This window comes from Macaca nemestrina, chromosome 19 (assembly GCF_043159975.1).
Source record: "Macaca nemestrina isolate mMacNem1 chromosome 19, mMacNem.hap1, whole genome shotgun sequence".
Classification (NCBI taxonomy): domain Eukaryota; kingdom Metazoa; phylum Chordata; class Mammalia; order Primates; family Cercopithecidae; genus Macaca; species Macaca nemestrina.
The window spans coordinates 2967243-2992980 of NC_092143.1; the positions used below are offsets into that span (position 1 = coordinate 2967243).

The window sequence follows — 25738 nt, forward strand, 5'->3', positions numbered from 1 at the left end:
TCATTCTTATTCTCATCACCATCACCATCATCATTATCATTATCATCACCACGATTACCATGATTCTTATCATCACCACCATCACCATCACCACCATCACCATTACCATGATTCTTACGATCACTGTCATCATCACTATTGCCATCATCACCATTATCATCATCATCACCATCACCAACATCATCACCACTATAGCCATCACAATTAGCAAAGAAAATATTTACATAGGGCTTACTTCGCACTAGCCACCATTCTAAATACTGTCATGTATTAACATAATGATCCATGACCTATGTACCATTATTATCCCCATTTTGCCGATGAGAAAAGTGAAGCACAGAAAGAATAAATAACTTGTCCTGCTAATTGAAAAAAACTTGATTCAAATCCTGGCTTCTGGCTCTTGTCAAGGACTGTCAGTTCCTGTGTTATATTGCCCCTCGGTCATGAAAACAAGTCATCATTTTCAATACTATGGTGAGGTCATTCTGCAGCTCAGTATATTAATTATAAAGGAAGAAAAATACACGTTTTACTTACTAGGTGGACGTTGTAATGTCTACATTTTGGTTGGTAATACCATGAATCAAATATGTACTTGTGACATCTAGTATTTTATCCAGGAAACCATTAGATATCATGAAAATGACTCTATAGATTATCTTTACTTTGATATGTGTAGTTATCAAAAAGAATCATACACTGACTTTTGAAAGAAAATATCTTTTCCAATAAAATATTTCTGTAATTTGAGGAAAGACAACCTCCTTCACAGCACATTTTTTCATGTAAAAATGTGAGGTTTCGTAATTTAAAATTGCATTCTTCCAATGCTTTGATTAAAAAAAATTGTTTTATTTTGTTTCATTTTAAAAATGTATTCCTAAGTGCTATTTGAATTAGTATCCCACAGAGAAGGTATATTTTAAATTATATAAATGAAACACTTCCAAAAAAGAAATTCTTAGTAAAATGCTTCCACAAAATAATTTTTTAATCAGATAGTAGTTATTTAAATATATTTTATAAATTCATGACCACACTGTATCTAAATAATCGTCATATCAAATGTCAGAAGTAGGGGTAACCATCTGGAAAAGACCAATACATTTTTCTCAAGATCATTAACCGACAAATTAGTGCATGCTTTTTATTCCACAATATGCCTACAAAAGTTCCACAAGAACAATACTATTACTAACACCAACAATATGAAGTGACTTATACAGGAAAGAAAATCATCATGTTGACACCAGACTTTCAACAGTGATGCTTCATGTCAAAGACAGTGGAGTTACATATTTAAGATACTCAAGGCCAGGCACGGTGGCTCACGCCTGTAATCCCAGCACTTTGGGAGGCCGAGGCAGGCGGATCACATGAATTCAGGAGTTCGAGACCAGCCTGCCCAACATGGTGAAACCCTCTCTACTAAAAATACAAAAATTAGCTGGGCATGGTGGTGCATGCCTGTAATCCCAGTTACTCAGGAGGCTGAGCAAGGAGAATCTCTTGAACCCGGGAGGCAGAGGTTGCAGTGAGGCGAGATTGTACCATTGCGCTCCAGCCTGGGCAACAAGAGCAAAACTCCGCCTCAAAAAAAAAAAAAATGCCCAACAAAAGAAAATGTGAGACACTTTCACGTACAGCTGAATTGTCTTTCAAGAAGAAAGGAATATCAACAGGCAAGAACTCAGAGAATTGTGTTCCCATGGAACGTTCCTGAAGATTCTTTCTGATAACTCACTTCAGACACCCAAAATCACTGGAGAAACAATGGCACAAAGGCTGAAGGTGAGCATTAAATGCCCACTTTACATTTGTTTATCTGTACTTGGCCAGTGGATCATTGCTGTTTTCTTTTCATTTAAAGTCAATAGTTTTATGAGGTTATATGTCAGGATTGTTAATTTTGTGCTGATTTTCCTAGGTACCCAGTGTGCCTTTTTGATATATAATGTCAACTCTTTTAGTCCAAGAAAATTTTAGTAAAATATATTTGTTCTCTTCCATTGCTCTTCCACTCCATTGCTTGGATATTCTTTTCAGAAATTCTGATTGTGCGCATATTTGATATTTTGGCCCATCTACCGTATTTCATCACTACCTTCCAGGGAGCCCCTGTTGTCAAAGAGAATGAGCCCAAGGCCCGGGGAAGGAAGTTAACTTAGTCACATCTGAACACATAAAAAAGAGAATGATGCACATTGCATGGTACAATTGCATGAACTTCAACACATGCCCCAAAGACATCATGACAAGAGGTGCCCATCACCTTCCGGAACTGACCAGCCGGAATCCCCGCAGGCTTGCAAAGCACCGGACCCTCCTCGCCTGTCCCCACATTGAACTGATATCAGGCTCTCCATGGGAATCCCACCCCACGAATAGCCCCGGGTTTCTCGCAATCCACGGAGCAAGGGAGCAAACTCTCCTCTAAGGCTCCCCTTGCCACCAACCCACACGGAAGCGCTGTTTGTCCAGGGTCTGCTGCCTGCCCTGCGTGAGCCTCCTGCGGCTCCATCGTGAGTGGCTTCTGAGAGACGAGACACACGCAGCCTCAGGGGGAAACCTCAACCCCTTCTCCTTCTGTCCCAACACCCACCCAGGGCCCAAGTCCACCGATGCTTTCCTTCCACCCTAAAGTCAGCGGCTTCTCTCCATCCACAATGTTACCATCACCCCCCAGCATCCTCACGAATCAGGGATTGCTGCACAATGACTGTGTCTCCTGGATGACCTCTTAATTGCCAGTTTTTTTAAAATTTCTTCTCTTATATTAGCTTCTTGTGGCTGATGTAACAAAATAACCACAAACTGGATTGCCTAAGAGAACAGAAATGTATTTGCTCACAGTTCTGGAGTATGTAAGTCTGAAATCCAGGTATGGGCAGGGCCTCTCTCCCTCTAAAGGCTCTAGAGGAGGATACTTCCTTCCCCTCCAGCTCCAGGTGGCTCCCAGTGATCCCCGTAGTTCCTTGGCCTGTGGCTGCCTCCCTCCAGTCTCCGTCTCTGTCATCACAGGGCTGTCCTCTCTGCATCTGCATCTCCAAGTCTTCCTCAGAGGAGAACACCAGTCATACTGGACTAGAGGCAACCCTAATCCAGCACCACCTCATCTTAAAACCTCACTTCCACATGAGGTCACACCCACAGATACCAGGCTCTGGACTTGGACATATCTTTTTGGGGAACACACTTCAACCCAGTACCTGTGCCTTGTCATGAGCTTAAATGTATCAAATCCGTGGGTAAGAAAAATCTGGCAGAAATGCTGAAATATTGGTTAATTTAGGAAGAGTTTAGTAGGTGCAAAACATAATTCAAACCCCATAAAATAATTTTTTTCAGAGTTAGATATATGTATATTCAAAAATATTTAAACTCAAACAAATGGTACAAGCACTTACAGAAGTTAGCCTGGGAATATTCTAGATGACTACTGTGTGGCATTAAGTGAAAACTGGTGTTCATTTTAATGAAGGCACATGGGGAAAATAACATTGTCTGAACATATCTGAAACGTTGTGTTTCAATCTAATTCTGCATTTCAAACTTAAAATTTGGTAGCCTGTCACAGAAAGTATCTGAAAAGTCAATCACATAAGGAACCAGTAGAGAAGCAGAGCGTATAATTTAGCCTTGAGAGGGAAGACCGGGAGCCAAGGAGAAGGAGCTCACCTCAACTGTCTGAAGTGTTGACTGACAGAAACAGGTTTGGAAATGCTGTGAGGTAGTAAATGAGATAACAAGGAAGGGTGGGCCAAGGCTTCAGGAGCCCAGGTTTCAGGTCAGGGTTTTTCTGTTTTTTGTTTCCTAGTTCCAGCTCATTTTTATTGCTAAGTCAAAGGAAGTTTTATTTATTTATTTTGCTTTAAGTTCTAGGGTACACATGCACAACGTGCAGGTTTGTTACAAACGTATTCATGTGCCATGTTGGCGTGTTGCACCCATTAACTCGTCATTTACATTAGGTATATCTCCTAATGCTATCCCTCCCCCCTCCCCCCACCCCCATAGCAGGCCCCGGTGTGTGATGTTCCCCTTCCTGTGTCCAGGTGTTCTCACTGTTCCATTCCCACCTATGAGGGAGAGCATGCAGTGTTTGGTTTTTTGCCCTTGCAATAGTTTGCTGAGTATGATGGTTTCCAGCTTCATCCATGTCCCTACAAAGGACATGAACTCATCCTTTTTTATGGCTGCATAGTATTCCATTGTGTATATGTGCCACATTTTCTTAATCCAGTCCATCACTGATGGACATTTGGGTCGGTTCCAAGTCTTTGCCATTGTGAATAGTGCTGCAATAAACATACATGGGCATGTGTCTTTATAGCAGCATGATTTATAATCCTTTGGGTATATACCCAGTAATGGGATGGCTGAGTCAAATGGTATTTCTAGTTCTAGATCCTTGAGGAATCGCCACACTGTCTTCCACAATGGTTGAACTAGTTTACAGTCCCACCAACAGTGTAAAAGTGTTCCTATTTCTCCACATCCTCTCCAGCACCTGTTGTTTCCTGACTTTTTAATGATCACCATTCTAAAGATGGTGTGAGATGGTATCTCATTGTGGTTTTGATTTGCATTTCTCTGATGGCCAGTGATGATGAGAATTTTTTCATGTGTCTGTTGGCTGCATAAATGTCCTCTTTTGAGAAGTGTCTGTTCATATCGTTTGTCCACTTTTTGATGGGGTTGTTTTTTTCTTGTAAATTAGGTCACGGTCAGTTTAAGTAATACCCTTCTACACCTCAGAGCTATCCAGTAGAATAAGCTATGTGGAAAGCAGTGAGTTCCACACTGCTGGAGGTGTTCAATCAGAGAATGGATGAGCTTCCAACAACGCTGGACGCAACATTTCCACTCAACTAGAGTCTTGTGCTAGAGAACCTCTTAGGGCCCTTGTAAAAACATCAAATCATAAGGTGAACAAGCCTCATACCAGCAAATGGATGCACAATTCCCGTTTTCCAGCTGTCACAGCAAAGTATTAATTCAAGATTACTGAATAGCGTTTTGCTGTTGTTGTTGCGGTGAAGATTTAAATTCAACTTTCTTCCCAAATTATTACACATATGAATTACAGGTTTTAATACAAATGTATACCTTATTATGTAAATAATGTATATACATATTTCCAAAAAGTTTCAAAATGTCACATGAATAAAAGAGTTATCTAAAAGGTCAACATGTAAATTCCTAGAAACAATGGCTGTTTATGATCATATATTCAGGATTTCTGTACACTTTCTCTGACTAATGAAAATTGATGTCTGGGGCGGCTTTGGCACTCAGGAGACATGAATGTGCTCATTCTTTTTATAACAGGGAATGTGAATGACTTGTAATACGGAGGCTCCCTTATCATACTGAATGTAAACTGAAATTAAACTAGGATGTGTGAATAACTGCATTAAGGAAGTGAGTAACCCAGCCTCTACAAAACAAGAAATCAGTAAATTTTCTGGAAAAATGAATAGAAGTATATTGATCGTGTGAGAAACAATGCAGTTTCCCAAACGAGTATTTTGTGGCCCTCCTTGTCGTATTGCTGGGAGGACCACGTTGTGAGTTTGGGCAAGTAACAGTGAATAGAAATTTTACTTCAAATTACATATAATTACCTCTTCGTGCTGCCAAAAAAAAAAAAGGAAAAGAAGAAAAAGAAATACCATCTTCTCTTGTCCATCCCTATTTTCCTTAAGTTCTACTCATGGCATAGTTGGAGTCGTTATTATCCTAACACGAAGACTGGACAGACAAGTGGCTGCACTGAATAGTGAGGAGGAGGTGAAACAGTTCCCTCCATTCCAGTGAGGCCTGCGATGAGGACAGCGCACTGAGCTCTATTGAGTGGCACGTGGGTAATGACAGATTGGCTTGAAAATGGTTTTCATCACAAGGACAGCTAGGAATAAAGAGCTGGAGGGGTGAGTTACAGCTCTGGCAGGGAACTGCTTGAGCATGGCCTTTCACATTTAGGCCACACTCCATCGTATCTCCAGCATGCATGCTGTCTACGCTGGACCGTAAAATCCGTGGGAATGATAAACTATGGGAATGATGTGAACTCAATTCTCAGCCATCCGAAAGAAAAACACAACTTACATACTTACAAAGCCAGGGAAAAATCCAAACCCCTTTCAAATTACAGAAAGTAGATATTTGAGTCACGGATGTGCAGAGTTGCTTCTTTTAAAAAAATCAGAGTAATAGAATGAATGGATTTTATAGGACGGCACGACCTAGGAGACAGGAGTCCAGAAAAGTGTCAGGGAGCTGAGGAGATTGGATTCGGTAATTTGGGGGCTGATGCAAAAGAGTAAGTGGCAAGTGATATAAGAATTTTAACCCAGAAGACAGCTGTGCATGTGAGGCAGGTATGTGTGTGTGTGTGTATCTATCTCACCTAAAAGGAGGCAAACCCAGTCAACCCGAGTCCCATTGCCCAAAGGGATGCCTACCAAGCTCCATTTGTGTCTCTCGAACCCCTCTCTGACCTGTGGGGAAGGAGGAAGCCCCTGGCCTGTCCCTGGAGGCTCCCCACACTCGAAGAGCAGCCTTGAGGGAGGGAGCAGGAGCCTCCTCCAGCCCCAGAACAGGGGCACGGGGCACAGAGCTCACCCCCCGAAAGTGCTTTCTCAGTCATGGTTTCCACTAGAAACATGCAGAACACGTCATTCTGAATCCACTCATTTCTCCTCTAGCCATACAAGCTACAAGAAGAAAGACAGGAAAAAACTGCCCACCAACCCAATTATCACGAAATAAAAGAAATCTGTGAACTCTCGACTGCATGTAAGGGCTGCCAAAAACAACAAAGACCAAGAACGTTTTCATAGATCCTCAAGGGAGTCCAAGGTGTTCCAACAGGTGAGAAAAGGGGTGCGGGGATTTCAGACATTGTCAAGAGCAAGCACAGTCAGGAGAGACCCACCCCAACAAGGACCCGCCGAAGGCAGCATCAGCTTAGACGGGCACAAGGTCCGCAGGGTAGGGGAGGTAGGGGATGCCTCAAGGGGGAGATCTGGCAGATATCAGAAAGCAACGTAACAACGAATCTTCTAAAAATTAGGGACTCTTCAGGGGTCTGAGTCTGGTTGGGTCCTCAGAGACAGATGATGCATTGCTGCACCCCCATGTGCCTCTGACCATATAGTTGCCCATGGGGACTTTCTGTAAGGTTAGCAAACAGAATCCAATGGCACACTGCAGACAAACATGTCATGACCAGAGACAGTGTATTCCAGAGATGCAAAGGGGCATTAGGAAATCTGTTCTATAATCCATATTAGTAGGTCTAAGAACAAAAAGTTATATGACTATCTCTATGCCTATTGAAAACTCTTTTGACAAAGCACGTCTATCCTTGATTTTAAAAAATTAAATATCAAAGAAGGTATTGGATTCCACTTACTGTGAATCAAAGAAAATACTTTTACTCAACTCAGGAAAAAGACAAGAATCGACACTGTCACTATTAGAAGAATCCACTGCAAATGTTTGCTAAAGCAACTAGACATAAAAGAAATCGGATGTCCAAAATCTAATAAAAAGGAGTAAAATATATTTATTTTAACTTTTTTTGCAGATTATATTTATACATATATAATCCAACAGAAACCACTAATCCACTGAAAAACTACTACAAAGGATAAAAAGTCAGTAAGGTCACAGGACAAAATGAAGTGCAGAAATCGGCAGTCCCTCTGTAATGGTTAAAACATCACCAACCAGAGCCATAGAAACCAGCTAGAAGGTGCAAGGGAAGAAAAGATATTACTAGCAAGAATAGCAACTAAGCAGATAAGAAAATGCCTTGGAGTCCTGTTAACAGGAAAGGTGAAGCAAAAACAGATAAATAGTAAGTTGATAAAAATCTGAAAGACACACAAGTACATTTGAACACAAGGAACGGCGTGCAGGCCGACCTCAGAGATATTGTGGGTTCAGTTCCAGACCCTTATCACAACAAAGCCAGTCACACAATGCTTTTGTTTCCCAATGCATTTAAAAGTTATGTTTATGCTATACTGTAGCCTATAACACGTGCAACAGCACTGTGTCTACAAAACAATGTACGTACCCTCATTAAATATTGCATTGCTAAAAAAATGCTGTCATTCATCTGGGCATTCAGTGAGCCATAATCTTTTTGTGGTGGAGATGCTTCAGCGTTGATGGCTGCTGACTGATCAAGGGGTAGCTGCTGAAGGTTGGGGTAGCTATGGAATTTTATTAAAATAAGGTGACAATGAAGTTTGCTGCATTAATTGACTGTTCCTTTTGTGAAAGATTTCCTCATGGCAAGCAATGATGTTTGACAGCATTTTACCCACAGTAGAACTCCTTTCAAAATTGGAGTCCATCTCTCAAAGTTCTCCACCACTTTACCAATTAAGTTTACCTAATATTCTAAATCTTTTGTTGTCATTTCAACATTGTTCACAGCATCTTCACCAGGAGTAGATTCCACTTAAGAAACCACTTTCTCAGCTCATCTGCAAGAAGCGATTTCTCATCCTTTCAAATTTATCATGAGATTGCAGCAATTCAGCCCCATCTTCAGGCCCCACTTCTCCTTCCAGTTCTCTCATGATTTCCACACGTGCAATCACTTCCTCCACTGAAGGCATGAACCCTGTAAAGTCATCCAGGATAACTCAAACTTTTTAAAACCTCCTATGAATGTTGATATTTTGATCCCCTCCCATGACTCACAAATGTTCCTCCTGGCATCTAAAATGATGAATCCTTTCCTGGTTTCCAATTTACCTTGCCCAGACCCAGCAGGGGAATCACTTTTTATGGCAGTCTAATGAAATGTCTTTTTTGTGTATTCCTTTTTAAAGTTTTTTATGTATTTGTGTATTTATTTTTTAAGAAATAATTTTACATATTCATGGAGTACATAGTGATGTTTTGATCCATATAATATATGGTATCAGATCAGGGTCATCGCATATCTATCATCTGAGACATGTATCAGTTCTTCATGTTGGAAAAGTTTAATATCCCCCTTCTAGCCCTTTGAAACTTTATGTTACTATTGACTGTAGTCATCCTACAGTAGTATCAGACCCTAGAACTTATTCTTCCTATCAAGCTGTAACCTTGTATCCTTCAGCAAATTTCTCCCTATCCCTCCCTTCTTCCTGCCCTTCCCAGCCTCTAGTTTCCTCTGTTCTACTTTTTACTTCTATAAGATAAACATTTTTTAGCTTCCACATAGGAGAGAGCACTTGCAGTGTTTTAACTTTCTTTTCTAGCTTATTTCATTTAACATAGTGCCCTCCAGTTTCATCCATGATGCCGAAAATGACAGAATTTTATTCCTTTTGTGGCTGAGTAGCACTCTATGGTTATATATACCACGTTTCCTATATTTCTTAAATAGTAACACTCAAAAGTCAAAATTACTCTTTGATCCATGAGCTGCAGAATAGATGTTGGGTTAGCAGGCATGAAAGCAACCTTAAAATCTGGACACCCAGAGTTCATCCCTGGCGGGAATGTAAACGTGTAAAATCAGGATGAACATTAATTGGGTTAATGTCATTAACTGGGTTAATGTAGCAAGGCTGCAGACGTTTACAGCCTGTGGCTCAGAAATTCTACTTTCAGGTGCCAAACAGAGTTCTTGCTGATGGGCTCTGGGAAGGAGGCACGGAAAAGTTCACAGCAGCAAAACTGCATCATGTGAAAAGATGGGGAGGGCAGGTACAGAAAGGGTACAACAAATAAGCATTGCAGGGTGCTCACAGGATGCATCCTACACAGAAAACGAATCAAACTCCAGTTAGGTACATAACTAGCTTGGTCTCGTCTTGAGTTGAAAAGAATATGCATGTGTGACACAAAGAAAAGGCAAAGAAAGATGATTGAGGGTTTTGGTTATGTAGGAATGGGGAGAAAACGCCAAAGGACTTCAAAATGAACAGGAATTGCCTTAAACTGCGTGTGGTCCCATGCAGTTGTTTTCTTCCATCCTCACAGTCTCTAAGCATTTATGTATATTCAGTACTTTAAAAACAATGACACAAAAAGCCTGCTTTCCTCATCCCCTCTCCAGCTCTGGGCATCTTGCTTGCTGAGGGCAGTGCTGAGAACTGGCTGCCAGACCTGGCACTTAAGGCACGGTGGAGTCAAGGATGAAATTGTTTGATCTTTCCAGTGTACCATAATTTTTCTGGGTGTTCTATAAAAGATATAGCTGTCGGCCGGGCGCGGTGGCTCAAGCCTGTAATCCCAGCACTTTGGGAGGCCGAGACAGGCGGATCACGAGGTCAGGAGATCAAGACCATCCTGGCTAACACAGTGAAATCCCGTCTCTACTAAAAATACAAAAAATTAGCCAGGCGTGGTGGCAGGCGCCTGTAGTCCCAGCTACTCGGGAGACTGAGGCAGGAGAATGGCGTGAACCCGGGAGGCAGAGCTTGCAGTGAGCTGAGATCCGGCCACTGCACTCCAGCCTGGGTGACAGAGCGAGACTCCGTCTCAAAAAAAAAAAAAAAAAAGATATAGCTGTCATATAACTCGCACCTCAAAGCATTCATTTCAGGATTATTTGAAATAATCTATAAGGAGCACTTACACAGTATCTGGTTTAAAGAAATCACTCCAAGAATTTTAGTGTTTATTAATATGTTGTGTTTAGCATTATTTTATCCATAGGGAAAAACTAAAATGGGTAATAGGGTCAGGTTTCTGTTTTGGCTTGGTTTGATTTGGTTTTTCAAACTGGAGTTTTAGAGGTCACAATCTTGAAATACTGTGGCTCAGGCTTGAGCAGAAGAAAGAGGAGATTGTTAGAAACACACAGGAAGACCTGCAGTCTCCTATACGGAGTCACCGTCACCGTTCATGCCCTGCCCTTTTTTTAAAAAAAAGAGAGTCTCGCTCTGTCACCCAGGCTGGAGTGCAGTGGCACAATCTTGGCTCACTGCAACCTCTCCTCCCAGGTTCAAGGGATTCTGCTGCCTCAGCCTCCTGAGAAGATAGGACTACAGGTGTGTGCCACCACACCCAGCTAATTTTTTGTATTTTTAGTAGAGATGGGGTTTCACCGTGTTAGCCAGGATGGTCTCCCTCTCCTGACCTCATGATCTGCCCACCTCGGCTTCCCAAAGTGCTGGGATTACAGGCGTGAGCCACCGCGCCCGGCCCTGCCTTTCTTAAGAAAATACAATTATCAATGTTGATAATATTTTAAGCTTCTTTGAAAATCAAATGTGCTGTGCAGAGAAAAGCTCTTTGAAAATTTTTACAGTTGAGTTTGAAAGACACTTTTATTATCAATATCCCTAGTGACAGAGAGAAAAAAAATTTGAACTTTATTCTTCTCACATGTGTTATTGAAAATTCTTGATTTTGTAATAGAGATCCAAAATTTCCATAATAGTTCAAGTCAGAAGTTCTACCCAATGGTTTGGTACATTTTACATAATTTGATTTCACTCTAAAAAACAAACATATTGTCTGTTAGTCTGCATTTTCATTGCTGAAAATTTAGAGAATGAGTATCCTTATTAGGATATATATTGTCCTAATAACTCCATTATTAAATATACCTGAAATCATGAGTGTCTTTCAAATAAATCAAAAACAGTTTATGAAGAAAGTACATTTCGAAATTAATTCAGATCTAGTCCCTAGTTTGCCCTCACAACTTTGTTCTACCTCCTTACTCAAATTCACAATATTTTTCAATAAGCAGGAATCTGACTACGTCAAATGGAAAGAAATAGAGCTGGTGTATCAGCTATTCCACAAGGTAATTTGTTTTTGAAGTGAGTGAAGCTACTCATTAGACCAAGGCTTTAAAAATGCAAACCAGGACTAGAACCGTTGCCCACAAATTGTAACACAGGGTCATAACCAAGGCTGGAAGAATGCTGCAATGACACGCACACACACAAAAGCCCACAGACAGTGCGTTAATGCCATGAAGCCAGCAGGGCCCTCAGATGGGCGCTCACACCTCGCAGCGGCACCAGCCAAGCTGCTGACGGGGAGAGCTGAGGCTGAAGGGTGGACGGCCCTGTCTTTCTTCCACTGCTGTTGTTCAGCCTTACCTATTCAGACAGACTCAGGAAGAAATTGTGCAAATCTGGGAAATGTAGAAGCACTGGATTTCAGAATTCCCCCTTTCTCTTGGTGTCTCCACCAATCCAGGCTGGGCACTTTTTTCCCAGTCTGAGCCCTGACCTTCCCGTGAGCTCCTGGGTGGTATATTGAGGGTAGAAGACTAAAATATGAAACCCAGACAACAGTATGGTAAACTGACCTTGTTCTACTAGGAATCTGAAAACTCAGGGAAGAGTTTTCAGAACTCTGAAGGAACAATAGAGAATCTCAGCAGTCTTCTTTCAATGTGAAGGGGGAAATTTTTTTAAAAAAGACTGGAGACCATTATTCTAAGTGAAGTAACTCAGGAACGGAAAACCAAACATCATATGTTCTCACTCATAAGTGGGAGCTGAGAGACGAAGTTGTAAAGGCCTAAGAATGATACAATGGACTTTGGGGACTCAGGGGAAAGGGTAGCAAGGAATAGAAGACTACATATCGGGTACAGTGTACACTGCTTGGGGGATGGGTGCACCAAAATCTCTGAAATCACCACTAAGGAACTGACTCATGTAACCACATACAACCTGTTCCCCCAAAAATCTATTGAAATAAAAATAATTTTTTAAAAATTAAAAAGCAGCATTTTCATAAGATCACATGAAGTGTAAGATAACAGAAATACTGAAGCCACATGAGGACCTACGAGTAGGGAAGGATGGCCGGAAGAAAGGGTGCTGCAGAAGGAAGCATTGAAAGAGAAGCAGGAGAATGAGATCGTCTAAGTGTTTATGGGGAACTGGGTGTTGATTCCTTTCAGGTTTGCAGAACTTGGGAAGAGGGTAGTGAATCCTCAGTGAGGAGGGAAATAGCACAATATTAAAGAAAACAAGGTCATCTTTAATGGGATAATCCAGACTCAAACCTTTCGGAAAAAAACACTATTGCTTCTCTCCTTCCCTCAGGAAGCAGTTTGGGTTTTGTGAACACACGCAGAGTTTTAACACGGGATCCTCCATGTAGCGTTACTGATCTGAGGGGACTGCGCTGACTCTGGCTGGGTTTTCACTTCGCTTTTTGGGTCTGTTCTCCTCATGTCCCCAGTCGCAGCCTCTCCCCTCTGCTACCTGCCCAGCATGTTCAGCAACAAGAACCCACAGGCAACCATTTCCCCGGCGACTTCCTATCAGAAACAGGGTCACCTCTTATTGATCTTCAGAATTTCTTTCCCATAAAAATATAGGGCCATTGAAATCTTTTTTTATTTTTATTTTTATTTTTGAGACAGAGTCTGGCTCTGTCGCCCAGGCTGGAGTGCAGTGGTGTGATCTCGGCTCACTGCAACCTCCGCCTCCCGAGTTCAAGCGATCCTCCCGCCTCAGCTTTCCAAGTAGCTGGGATTACAGGCGCCTGCCACCACCTCTGGCTAATTTTTGTATTTTTAGTAGAGACAGGGTTTTGCCTTCCCAGAGCTGCGGAAAGTGACTGTCACTGTGTTTAATCTCAGCTCCAGCAGCCAGCAGAAACCTCGGCCCGAAACAGGGGCTCCCTGCGCCCTGCACTTTCCACGCGGAGCCCAGCGTGCCCTCCCCTGCAAAGCCCCTGACCACAGCCCTCCATGCCCGCGATGGCTCTACTGTGCAGGGTACCCACGGCACAGGGCGGCCCCACTCCTCGTTCGCAGCTGTGAGCGCTGCCCATTGGATTCCTGGCCACCATCCTTTGTTTAGCCTGTGCTATGCCTGGTCACTTTCTTTTGGACACCTCACTGCCTGCTTGTGCCAGTGTCCACCAAATGTAAGGTTTTTCCAGCAGGGTGAACGTCCTATGCCAGAGGCTCCATCCATGGCAATAGTTCCCTGAGAGTCACCTAGACACAGAACACCTCATTCCTGACTGTTTTCCAACCAATTTGGTTTCATTGAAAATAACGAGTCATGCCCAGTCCCATGCCAACGAGTGAGAGAGGCAGACACGTGTCACAATGTCCTGGTGGGAAATCCTGTCATTTTTAAATGGCAGATGTACCAAGCATTCAGGTGCTCCAGGACAGTCCCTGAACCCAATCTCAGCAATCACCACTGAGCGTGTGCTAGATTTCCGCATATCACCAGAGGTGCACAGCACCGCCTTCTGCACACGTGGAATCAGAATCACACACGTTTGACCCTGATGAGCAACAGAATTACCACCTGGGAAAAACGATCCTTCTGTTGCCGGAAAAATTCCCCCAGCTCACTGGAATAAGCCAAGCACCAGCTTTGCTGATAACCCAGGACTTGGCACTATTGTTCCAGAGGCCACACTCTGATTCTGTCCAGTTCACTCTTTACCTAAATTAGACCTTGACCCGGAAGATGTGTCTGGAGAGCTCCTGCGGTCACGCTCGATGATGGAGGCAGGTGTGGAAAAGGAACAAAGAATCCACCTTGGAGAGCTCGGAGTCTATTACAGAAACTAACACAAAAACTGTTAAGTGCCAGGTAATGCAGTCAGCAATAAGAGCCGGAAGAAGGACACAATGGGCTTTAGGGACTCACGGGGAAAGGGTGGGAAGGGAGAGATAAAAGACTACAAATTGGGTTCAGTGTATACTGCTTGGGAGATGGGCGCACCCAAATCTCACAAATCACTGCTAAAGAACTTATCCTGTAACTAAATACCACCTGTTCCTCAAAAAACCTATGGAATTTTTTTAAGATGTTAGGGACGCGTATCTCCACACTAAAGGTGCAAAGGGGCATTTACTGGCCAAGTGATTGAGGATAACTAGGAAAGTAAAAGCTACCAAGGGTCATCCAGAGACTGAGACGGAGGAGCCAAGGTAGAAGGATGAAGACACCTGTGCATGCAGAGGTACGTGGGGGCACGGCGGGGAGGAGCCACTGACAGGTGTGAGGCTTCTCCGGGAGAGGCCTTTACAGCCAATAGAGACGTCCTGAGGAGAGACAGCAAGGGAGCCCCATGGGCAGGGCTGAGTTTTAAATGGATGAGTCGCTGTGATATGGAGGATGATTCCACGGTAGGCATGATTGAAGGGAGGGAATCAAATTGAAAGCCCCTCTATCCATGCATTGGGCAGTGATTATTGATTGTCTCTACTATGTTATGGGAAAGATGGAGTGCTTGTGCCGTGGATAGAGCAGGAAGCATGAGCCCGTTTCCAGAACTGTGATGAGTTCTACAAAGGAGACACGTGGGGTGTTAGGAGTCCATGAAACAGAGGCACTGCTCAGAGGAAATGCTCTCTGGGGATCCCTCTCTAACTGGAAGCCTGCAGCTTTGTGGTCAGTCCACGTGTGGGCTGTGGCAGCAATTGGTCCACAGAGGCAGGGAGGGGTGCTGGGGCCTGGGCAGAATGAACAGCATGGATTCATGGGACTGCAGACCAGAGGGAGGAGGAAGAGCAAAACAGCAGAGGCAGAACAAGAGTGCAAGAGTGTGTGATGGAGCTGGTCTCTTCGGCAAGAACCAGCGTTTCATGGACCAGGCTACCATGCAGAGCCATGAGCATGCAAGTCACTGTCCCATCTGAGCCCCTGGAAGGGGAGTGCTCACCTGCAGCCTCTGTTTGCCCTTGGTCAAGGACGTCCCCTTGGGAATGGATTCCCTGGCCCTGCCAGGTTCATGCGTCCACCAGAAAAGCTGTGAGGGATCCTGGGGCATCCAAGACCGTCACAGTGTCACGCCTGCAGGAGGTGCCTCAATAAGCAAATTTGGTAAAAGTGCTTATTGCATAAACACGTTAATGTTACTGCTTGGGGAGAGACATGACATTCAAATAGTTTTTCTCATTTATTTGGCTTTTTACATGCTCTGATCCACAAAATGGCAGTGTTCCTTAGACACAGGCAGAGCAAAGATTCCACAAACACAGAAAGAGCAAAGACGAGCACTTTTGTTTCAAAGGCTTGGACAACCTTTTCATTACACCAGCCACAACGACATAAAAAATTAAAGGTAAAACCTAATTGAGTTTCCTTGGTCACAAGTGGAAATCTCCAATAATGCTTTCTATGTTCAAACACATGGGGAACTTCACAATGGAAAATATAACACAATTATTTTATTATTACAATTCAAAATCAGGAGAGGTCACGCAGGCCCAAATGACAACCTACTCAGTAAAGACTCAAACCAGTGAGCATATTGAAACCATTATGTAGAAAACATGGAGGATCACCCTTCCAGGATGCCCTTATTAGTACTGGAAGCTAAAAATCTGTAGAAGATGCTGTATATTTGTTGGCTCTGCTAGGTTTCAAGTGTTTTTATTTGTTTTAATTTGATTTGGTCTGGCTTTTGAGAGAGGATCTTGCTCTGTTGCCCAGGCTGGAGTGCAGTGGTGCAACCTCAGCTCACTGCATCCTCAACCTCCTGGGCTCAAGTGAACCTCCCACCTCAGCCTCCCAAGCAGCTGAAACCACAGGCAAGCATTACACATCCGGCTTTTTTTTTTTTTTTTTTTTTGTATTTTTTATAGAGACAAGGTCTCACTATATTGCGTGGGCTAGACTCAAACTCCTGACTCAAACAATCCTCCTGCATCGGCCTCCCAGTCACAGTGGCTCACATCTGGGATTACACGTATGAGCCACGGCAATTGATCTAGTTTACAAGTCTTTAGTAATTTATTTTTGCAAAAAAAAAAATGACATTAGGTACTATGATAATTAAAAAACAAATACCTTCATTACGCATCACCCTCTCTAAAAGTCAGCAGAGATGATTCCTTCTGTGATCCTGCTCCTCCATTCACAAACCACAGCAGAACTGGGACTGTAAGAATCTGCAGGAGAAGCTTCTCAAAAGCAGACATGAGATCTTATTCATCTTTCTAGTCTGATATTTACCTGGAACCTAGCCCGTACTCTTCAAGAACTGTGCAAGGTTTGGTTATTACCATATTTAAAAGCTAACAAGTTAGGCTTTGAGATGTGTTTACATTCTCCTTTAAAAAAAATGGATTTTTCTATTGTGGATTTATTTATCAAGGATAGATTTTTTTTAATGACTGATATTTTTTAAATGCCTGGTCTGGGTTTATGTGATGATATTTTTTCTCCAAAGACAACAATAATGAGTAATATAAGATAAATCCTAACTTTAAGACTTTTTTTTTTTTTTGAGACGGAGTCTCACTGTGTCTCCCAGGCTGGAGTGCTGTCATGCTATCTTTGCTCACTGCAAGCTCTGCCTCCTGGGTTCACACCATTCTCCTGCCTCAGCCTCCCGAGTAGCTGGGACTACAGGCGCCTGCCATCACGCCTGGCTAATTGTTTTGTTTTGTTTTGTTTTAGTAGAGATGGGGTTTCACCATGTTAGCCAGGATGGTTTTGATCTCCTGACCTCGTGATCTGCCCGTCTCAGCCTCCCGAAGTGCTGGGATTACAGGCGTGAGCCACCGCACCCGGCCTAGACATTCTTACATTTACAAAATAAATTCTATTTGAACATGCTTTACTATTTTTTAAAAAAAAAAGCAACCTTGATTTTCATGAACTAAGCTTTATTTTATGTCAAATCATACCTTCCATTAATATATGATATGCTATTATACATCATTTAATCTAAAATTGACAATTACCCTCATTTGAAAAATAGTAATATTTTGTTATTCTTTAAACAAATTTTTTATCAAAATTAGAACTGACACTGAATACATGACTTTTAGTTTTCAGCGAGTTAAATCATTACATTTATAATGCTGCTTTCGGTACCTTCATGTTACGTATTGAGCACCTGAAAGCATTTCACAGTTTGCTTGTTACACGGAGCAGGTTAACAACATGTGAGTCTAAAGTAAGAAAAGATCATAAACAGACACCTCTCAAAAGAAGAAATACAAGCAGCCAACAAACATATGAAAAAATGTTCATCGTCACTAACGCTCAGAGAAATGCAAATCAAAACCACCATGAGCTATCATCTCACACCAGACAGAATGGCTATTATAAAAATTCCAATAGTAATGGATGCTGGCAAGGCTGCAGAGAAGAGGGAATGCCTACACACTGCTGGGGGAATGTAAGTTAGTTCAGCCACTGTGGAAAGCAGTTTGGAGATTTATCAAATAACTAAAAACAGAGCTACTATTCAAGCCAGAAATCCCATTACTGGGTATATATCCAAAAGAAAATAAATCATTTTACCAAAAAGACAAGACTCTCCATGTCCATCACAGAATGATTTACAATAGCAAAGATATAGAATCAGCCTAGGTGCTCATCAATGGTGGATTGAATAAGAAAATATGGTACCTATACCTCATGGAATACTACACAGCCTTGAAAAGAATGAAATCATGTTCTTTACAGCAACATGGATGTAGGTGGAGGCCATAATCCTAAAATAATGAATGCAGGACAGAAAACCAAATACCACATGTTCTCACTTATACGTGGGAGATAAACATTGAGCACACAGGGACATGAAGCTGAGAACAGCAGTCACTGCGGACTTCTAGAGGAGGGAGGAAAGGAGTAGGGGATGGGCTTAAAAACTACGTCTTGGGGACTGTACTCACTGCCTGGGTGACCGGATCATTTGTACCCTAAACCTTAGCATCACGTAATATACCCATGTAACAAACCTACACAACCCCCTGTATCTACAATAAAAGTTGAAATTATGTTTTTTTTAAAAGGTAAGCATTATTGTTCGTTAAAAGAATCTCCTTCTGTGTTTTGGGGCTAGGCTCTTTGTTGCCAGGTTTGATCACAAGGTAAGATGCTGTATCATTGATTTTCTAGGGGGTCTAGAATAAACTCATTTTATTACCTTATTTCTGGAATATACAACATTAAACCTAATTTAACCCACTGTATGTAAAAGGGCTTTTAGCCTACTACTTATTATCAATATTCATGAAAATATATATATAATGGTCTGAAAATTCTCATCATAAAATTCTATATTAGCCTTAAAGATGGAAAACACTATAATTCAGATCCAAAATCATCAGTTGTTTCTCTTTTATTATGTTTTATTTTATTTTATACACCATACAATGCCTCTGTTGGGCAATGTATTTCCACAAGATATATGTTCCATACTGCACTAGTAGATTATGCTACTTAGTATTGTTTTGTGACATTTATTAGAATAGAAGGAAAATAATACACGTAAACTAAACATCTTCAGCCTCTGTGCTAACAGTAGCCATACACTCAAGATCTTTCCAACCAAGTAGTTGTTCCTTGTTCATCTCTCTAAAGGCATTAATTACTTGTATTCACAATGATTTACCTATCACTTTATTGTAGTCAGAGAAAAAAAATTTCAAATGTAAGAAATATGATGTCGTTTCTGTTTTGGAAAATTATTACACTGGTGATGTCATAAAAGCTGAAAATGAAATTTCCTAATTCTACACTTAACACATTTCCTGGATTTTCCTTAGAAGTAAGGTGTCATTAAAGATTCAGAAATAATTTCAATTATTCATTGCTTTTGAGTTGTGAAATAATCCCAAATTGCTAAATAATTTTTTTAAAATAAAGGATTCAAGTTTCTAACTCTACCCAAAATGGAGTAACTCACTGCAAACTATGGATACCACAAAGTGCAACTAAAAACAACAAACAAAATACAAATACTGATCTATCGAAAATAACAGCAAGCAGACCACAGTGCATTTCTTGTTTTGTTTTGTTTTGTTTTTTTCTGTTTTTTTTTTTTTTGTGTGTGTGTTTTTCTTTTATCTCCAGCTTTGACCCAAGCATAGGCTGGCTAAGGCAGGTCACTGAACAATACAAACGGACAACAAAATCTTAAGAAGAGACTGTCCTTGTCAACAGAGAAATGGAACAATGGGCTTCTCTGAGCTTCCAGAGAATGGGAGAAATTATTTTTTCCTCTCTCTCTCCCTCTGTCTCTCTCTTTCTCTCTCTCCCTCTCTGTCTCTCTCTCCAGGCCTGCCATGAGGGCTGCCTCAGTTACAGAGTTGCACTACATACAAATCGTAAGAGAAAACCCACCCATTAAAGAGAACAGCCATAAAAGGAAGCTCTAGTTGTACAAAGATTGAGGAGGATAAAAATCCTTTTTTTCTATTCATTTTCTCTCCTTGCTTCACCCTGCAGGTAGGACCAGTCAACAGCACTGTGTGCCAAGGACAGTGGCTAAAACTCTGAAAATATTTCTAAACAACAGAGCAAAAGCTTTGAAAGCAAAACTGATATTGAAAAAAGAAAAAAATGAATTAGTCAGAGATCCCCAGAGAAAAAGAACCAATAGGAAAATACATATAAATGTACAGGTTCAAATAATGAAAAAGAAAGCAAAGAGAGGAGGTCAGAAAAATAAAAAAGAATAAAAATAAAATAATAAAACAATAGGTCTAAACACATTTCAATTATTAAATTAAGAGATCTAATGACACTAACAGACAGAAATTGCTGGGTTGACTTAAAAAAAAAAACAAACCAAGATCCAACTGGATTCTGCCTTAAGAAAATTTACTTTAACTATAATGGTATAGGCATATTAAAAGTAAATGAAAGGACAAATATCCACAATGCAAAAGAAAACTAGAGTGTCTCTATTAACATTAAAACAAATCAAGTTTAGAACAAAAAAGTTACCAGGGATAAAACACACACACACACACAAACACACACACACGTAGGTGAACATATCCAAGATGAACCAGGTACCAATGATGGAAGCACCAAAGCTGCAATGTGAGATCTAGTATTGCAGTCAGAATCAGTACTGAACAGGGTGATGTAGGAGTATGTATACTCCCTCATGTTCATTCAAAGAATAAAAGCCATATTCCTTTTAGCCTAGATAATATAAATCACAAAATTGTTCATGAATGTCAGGAGCTCTCTTCATCTGTCATTACTACATCTCCCTCATCATTTGAAGAAAACAAGATTGTATTGGAGGAACAAAGTTCCAGAGAATAAATTAGTTTAATGGAGAAAGGAAAGAAGAATGCTACACCAACCAGGAATACAACTTCTAAAGTGACCAGTAATTTGAGAGTAAGAAGTAGATTTGCCAAGCCTAAACCAAATCTTGAGAAGATTTTAGGGACCAACAGGTTTGATGATTATCAGGAAGTTTCCAGTTTCTGTGTAACCAATGGGGAAGAACTGGAAACTCAAAGAGAAACAGAGAAAAATGCTTCCGAAACAACAGAACTAGAAGATAAAAACCTCAGACCAGTTACAACAGCAGAGAATAAAGAACAGAGCAAATCGGCATGCGTACGTGGTATCCAAGGGACCAGGATTTCTCAAGAAGTAAACCTAACTGAGAGAAATGAAAATCAAGGAGAGCGCTCTCAAGAGGCTCACGTGTTGTCAGTTGCTCCAGTTGCTTCCTCTGAGACACAGCCCTGCACACTTGGTTTGCAGAGGGGTCTTGGTGAAAATTCTTTTGAAAAGCCCCAGATAAAGCACTCTAAAGGAGACAATGTGCTTACACTTCCTGTGCCAGGGTAAACACCAATAAGTATTCCAGAAGTCCAACAAGAAAACATAATCAGTCCTCAAGACCTAACAGTGAATCCAGTTGCTAATGTACCTCAAGATGGAGAAGATGAACAAGCATTTATTTTAACGCCGGTGGAAATCCAACCAATCTCCTTTTTCCATTAAACTACTAGAGAGTAGAAGAAATAACCGAAGCCACCGCACAGTTAATGCCAAAACCCTTCACTGCCAGCTCCCGTATTGGTCAAATCCGTGAATACTGAAGAAAGGGGTGGCATGAGTATTTGTTTCCCAGCAACTTCAGTTGGTCAAGATGACATGGGTTTATCTATTTTTGAAAGAGGTGATTCTAAAAAGCTTCCTGATAATTTAGATCTTGTACCTAGGAAGAGATTTCATTGCAGGCTTGATGAAAATGACCACGTTCCTCCTGCCAAAAACTGTTCACTCACTTTAAGAGATGATTGTCAAGCATAGACCTCTGAGGTGCACTCAAAGGAATTAACAAAGGTTTTTGAGGAAACAGGGGAGTCTCGCAAGGGACAAGATATTTTTCCTACCTCAGGAAGCACATTGACAACTCCAGAACCTCAAACAGAGCAAGTTGAACCAACTTTTCGGAGTACAGGATCTAGATCTCCCGATACACACATAGACAATTCTCTGCCTCAGTTACCTCAGAATGAAATGATTGTGTCTGATAAGGAAGAAAGAAGTGACGCTGCTCCTAAGTCTGAGCAAATCATCATCTTCAAAAGCCCCACTATCCAGACCTGGCAGAAGACCCTTGGGATGTTTTATCTTTCACGTGTTCAAAGAATAGTTTGGAATCTGATGGACCTAGTCAGGTCTATAGTAAGAAACGCCGAAAGCCTCTTATACCTGCATTAAGACAGAATCTGAAAAGATCCAATGCATCCAGTGAAAGCCAGAAAAAGAAGCAGGAGTCCTCTGATCTGCTTGCATCTCCAAGTGTTATTAATACTCAATCTGAGAATATTAGCAGCTCATCAACTCAGGTTTTTTGTGATCAGCCCTTACTGAAAGAAGGACACAAAAGTGGCCAAAAGAGGCCCCTGAAGGGAAGCCAACCACGGCCTCTGAATATTTCTTCAATGATGTCTTCATTGAAGTGGATGAAACAGAATAAAACAATCTTTTGTCTTTTTCTTTTTTAAATTAAGTCTAGGATTTCCAGAGTCAATTACATCAACAAAACAGTATTTAGAGCAAAACATCAATGTCTATTTTTCTTTAGGTTGATTTTGAATATTTAATGAGCTTGATTTGAAGCTTTTGTAATCAGTGGAAAACATTCCTGAGGTTCCTTTCATTCTGATTGATTTAGCATTTTGCAAAGAGCAAGCAATTAAGACTGCTTTCTCAGACAGAAATAACAACTCTTGTTTACAATTTGACTCTTCCTGTGCTAAGCACACATGGACATTTGGGAATGTTGTGGATATATGTCTCTGTATGAATTGCATTGCAGACAGATTTGGGGTTGATTGTATCATATTTAATGTTTAGAAACTTCTTTTGTGAAGTTTGTTTATTTTTATTTTTAGAGGAAGATGATGAAGGATGAAGATCTTTTCAGTTGCTTCTAAGTACAGTCATTTTTCACATGATGTTGAAGTCAATGACAGATCGCATATATGACAGTGGTCCCATACAATTAAAATGGAGATAAAAAATTCCTATCATCTAGTGACATTATAGCCATCATAACACAGTGCGTTGCTCTTTTATGTTTAGACCTGTTTAGATACACGGATACTTACTATTGCGTTACAACTGCCTACAGTATTCAACACAGTAACACACTATAGAGGTTTGTAGCCAAGGAGTGATAGGCTATACCACATAGCCTCGGACTGTAGGGTGTGCAGCAGTCTGTACATCTCAGTGTTTGTAAGTACACTCAGCGTTGTTCCACACAAGATCACCTAACAAGGCATTTCTTAGAACATATAGTTAAGGGACACATGACTGTATATGAAAACAAATTGTCAAACTCCACTTTAGTATGGTAAATGTTAGATAACTTTTCTATTATCAGCTGTTTGTCTGACTGAAAAACACATACTTTTTCAGTTTATGGTGATGTAACATGAGTCCTAATTGAAAAACTAGTATTTAAACATAATTATTTCTAAAGATGACACAACAAAGAGCTTATTTATTTTTACATTTTTTATTTAAAAGGATATTCAGTTTTAGCTATTTTCACCCCTCAGATTATAAAGAAGGCATTAACAATTTTATGTTTGTCTCCTTTTTCTCTTTACTTTTAAATATATTTAAAATGATATAACTAAAAATGTTTGGCCAGTATATGTTTGGAACACTTTTTTCCCTAAATTTAATGTATTGACTTTGTATTGTGAATTTTTCTGTTTTTCTTATTTCTGGGATATTCTCAGGATTTTCATGAGGGTAGGGGAAACTCAACTTTATGAGACAAATTTTCATACAAAACGCAATCTCCTTTGTACACGCACAGACATATATTAGTTTTTAAAAAGCCAATTTCTTCATAGATTTTTTTACCATTAAATTCTCAAGAAACACTTAGATCTTTAAGCATGGAACACAATCATGATGTTAAAAATAGAAAATAAGACTTTACTGCATGTTCTCACTCATAGGTGGGAATTGAACAGTGAGAATATTTGGACACAGGGTGGGGAACACATCACACAGTAGGGCCTGACATGGGGTGGGGGTAGGGGGTAGGGATAGCATTAGAAGAAATACCTAATGTACATGACGAGCTAATGGGTGCAGCACACCAACATGGCACATGTATACATATGTAACAAACCTACCCATTGTGCACATGCACCCTAGAATTTAAAGTATAATAATAAATTAAAAATAAAGTTAGTGATTATCATCAATGTGAATTTAAGGTTTTAATTTCAAGATTTGATGATTGACACGTATAATTCTACGATCTACTCAAGCAGATCTGTAGTGGTTCCCTTTAGACTTCTCAAACGGCAAATTTACTCTGATTTTATTTGAAAAGCCTCTTGGATTGATAATACATTATCTCAGGAGTTGGAAACCTTCTGCAAACTATTTTGGGTTTGCAGGCCAGAGGGTCTGTCTGGCAGCTACTCCGCTCTGCAATTTCAGTGTGAAAGAAGCCATGGACGGTACTTGAATGAAGGACTGTTGCTGGACTGGCCTTTTAGTTTGACCGCTATATTAGACCCCAAGTTTTCTTACCCTAAGGTGCTGATGTCTGTAGGTATGAGTTATTTGTCACTGAAGTCATGAGTTGTGCCTAAAAGTTAGAACTGTGTTCATTGTATTATGTAATGATCAGTATTTCAATTGGGAAGATATTTTAGAGTCTAGATAATTAAGTTTGTATATTGAAAAAATGGTGGCCAGTTTTTAAATTCCTTAACAGAAGAGAATTATGTCTCAGCAGGTATAACAGTTATGCTAATTTATTGAAACTACTGCTATGAGAGCACTTCTTTCTCATTGTCTTTTAGTGAAATTTATGGCTTATCACTTTGTCAGACAGGAGGCTATATAATTCTGAGTGGAAACTGTCTACAAGTAGGCATTTATTTCGTGATTAATATGTCAGAGAAATCATGGTAGTAAATCACATTGCCATTTTAATACCCTGTTTTTGTAAGTTTTTAAAACTCATATTCTGGAAAGATTTCATTCTCTTAACGTTAGTTTGGGAGTTAGATTGCCATGATTAAACTATTATTTATCCTTGTGTAATAATAATTTTTAACTTTAACAATGTTCTCTTTTTAATATATAATAAGCTAGTTTTATAGAAGATAGAATTTCTTGCTATATAAAGAATACAGGGACTCACTGTATTAGAGAATCAAGTCAGCCAGCTAAATTATCCTACCACTATATCCTTAAACCTAATTTTGGAAAAGAGAAAGTTAATCAGTGTATTTACCTTACATGGTGGCAAGAACTATGTTAGGCCTGATTCATGTAAAGAAGATGTTGCGAAGAATTTATTTCATAAATCTTAAAGAAGATATGATTAATGGTTTTCATCTTTTCTTGACTTTTTCTCCTAAACACTTATGTTTTAGCAAGTGATCAACCTGAGGGTTTGACGCCTAATTGTCGGTAAATGGTTGAGGCATGACAAAAATATTAATATCCATTGTTTACCATCATGTTATTTGAAACAAAAGTGCCCGTGTGTACTCTCTTGC

The 25738-nt window shown here is 40.4% G+C and overlaps 1 long non-coding RNA gene and 1 pseudogene across 2 annotated transcripts in view; one reads left to right on the plus strand and one right to left on the minus strand.

Annotated features, from left to right (window-relative positions):
* The window catches only part of LOC105489289 (uncharacterized), a 169460-nt gene that overhangs the window by 121216 nt on the left and 22506 nt on the right, over nucleotides 1-25738 (minus strand). The window lies entirely within an intron of this gene.
* On the plus strand, nucleotides 14060-25653 carry LOC139360118 (transcription factor TFIIIB component B'' homolog; annotated as a pseudogene).